Consider the following 2,500-nt stretch of genomic DNA (forward strand, 5'->3'; position numbering starts at 1 on the left):
TGTACGGTATATATATATATATATATATATATATATATATATATATATATATATATATAAGGGCATAAGGTGATAAGGTCCATGTGAATTTGTACCCCGGTGAGTACATCTTGTTCTACTTCTCAGAATTACACACCCATAAGGGTCCATTTGGTTCCACTTCCCTCAGAATTACACACCCATAAGGGTCCATTTGGTTCCATTTCCCTCAGAATTACACACCCATTAGGGTCCATTTGGTTCCACTTCCCTCAGAATTACACACCCATAAGGGTCCATTTGGTTCCATTTCCCTCAGAATTACACACCCATTAGGGTCCATTTGGTTCCATTTCCCTCAGAATTACACACCCATAAGGGTCCATTTGGTTCCATTTCCCTCAGAATTACACACCCATTAGGGTCCATTTGGTTCCACTTCCCTCAGAATTGCACACCCATTAGGGTCCATTTGGTTCCACTTCCCTCAGAATTACACACCCATTAGGGTCCATTTGGTTCCACTTCCCTCAGAATGACACACCCATAAGGGTCCATTTGGTTCCATTTCCCTCAGAATTACACACCCATAAGGGTCCATTTGGTTCCATTTCCCTCAGAATTACACACCCATTAGGGTCCATTTGGTTCCACTTCCCTCAGAATGACACACCCATAAGGGTCCATTTGGTTCCATTTCCCTCAGAATTACACACCCATAAGGGTCCATTTGGTTCCATTTCCCTCAGAATTACACACCCATTAGGGTCCATTTGGTTCCATTTCCCTCAGAATTACACACCCATAAGGGTCCATTTGGTTCCATTTCCCTCAGAATTACACACCCATTAGGGTCCATTTGGTTCCATTTCCCTCAGAATTACACACCCATTAGGGTCCATTTGGTTCCATTTCCCTCAGAATTACACACCCATTAGGGTCCATTTGGTTCCATTTCCCTCAGAATTACACACCCATAAGGGTCCATTTGGTTCCATTTCCCTCAGAATTACACACCCATAAGGGTCCATTTGGTTCCATTTCCCTCAGAATTACACACCCATTAGGGTCCATTTGGTTCCATTTCCCTCAGAATTACACACCCATAAGGGTCCATTTGGTTCCATTTCCCTCAGAATTACACACCCATAAGGGTCCATTTGGTTCCATTTCCCTCAGAATTACACACCCATAAGGGTCCATTTGGTTCCACTTCCCTCAGAATGACACACCCATAAGGGTCCATTTGGTTCCATTTCCCTCAGAATTACACACCCATAAGGGTCCATTTGGTTCCATTTCCCTCAGAATTACACACCCATAAGGGTCCATTTGGTTCCATCTCCCTCAGAATTACACACCCATAAGGGTCCATTTGGTTCCATTTCCCTCAGAATTACACACCCATAAGGGTCCATTTGGTTCCATTTCCCTCAGAATTACACACCCATTAGGGTCCATTTGGTTCCATTTCCCTCAGAATTACACACCCATAAGGGTCCATTTGGTTCCATCTCCCTCAGAATTACACACCCATAAGGGTCCATTTGGTTCCATTTCCCTTCGAGTTATACACACCCATTAGGGTCCATTTGGTTCCACTTCCCTCAGAATTACACACCCATAAGGGTCCATTTGGTTCCATTTCCCTCAGAATTACACACCCATTAGGGTCCATTTGGTTCCACTTCCCTCAGAATTACACACCCATTAGGGTCCATTTGGTCCCATTTCCCTCAGAATTACACACCCATAAGGGTCCATTTGGTTCCATTTCCCTCAGAATTACACACCCATAAGGGTCCATTTGGTTCCATTTCCCTCAGAATTACACACCCATAAGGGTCCATTTGGTTCCATTTCCCTCAGAATTACACACCCATAAGGGTCCATTTGGTTCCATTTCCCTCAGAATTACACACCCATTAGGGTCCATTTGGTTCCATTTCCCTCAGAGTTACACACCCATAAGGGTCCATTTGGTTCCATTTCCCTCAGAATTACACACCCATCAGGGTCCATTTGGTTCCATTTCCCTCAGAGTTACCCACCCATAAGGGTCCATTTGGAGTCGGGGTGGTCCCTGACAATGAAAGACACAGTGATTTATAGACCTCGCACATGGCGCGTGCGATTTGCTGTTTTTGTTTGCGTTCGGGAGGGGTTTGAACCTGTGACTGCAGTGAACTTTGGGTGAGCCTGGAGAAAGGGGGGTGGGGTGGGGTGGGGGTGGGGATGGAGGGAGGGAGGGGGGAGGGGGGGGGGGGGTGGAACCGGGCCAGGACCCGGGGTGTTGACAGAACATGTCGGCCTGGCACTGCTGTGCGAAACGGCAAGAAAACCGCACTACCCTGCCTCTAGTCTACGGAATGAATAGAGGTATCTACCTCCATAGAGAGAGAGAGAGGGGGGGGGGGGGGGGGGGGGTGAAAGAGAGATATAGACAGAAAGGGGGAGAGAAATAGAGAGTTAGAAAGACAGAAAGAGAGAGAGAGAGAGGGGGAGGGGGAAGAGGCATGAT

The sequence above is a fragment of the Protomyctophum parallelum genome (assembly GCF_964188405.1).
Source record: "Protomyctophum parallelum genome assembly, chromosome: 3".
NCBI classification, from domain to species: domain Eukaryota; kingdom Metazoa; phylum Chordata; class Actinopteri; order Myctophiformes; family Myctophidae; genus Protomyctophum; species Protomyctophum parallelum.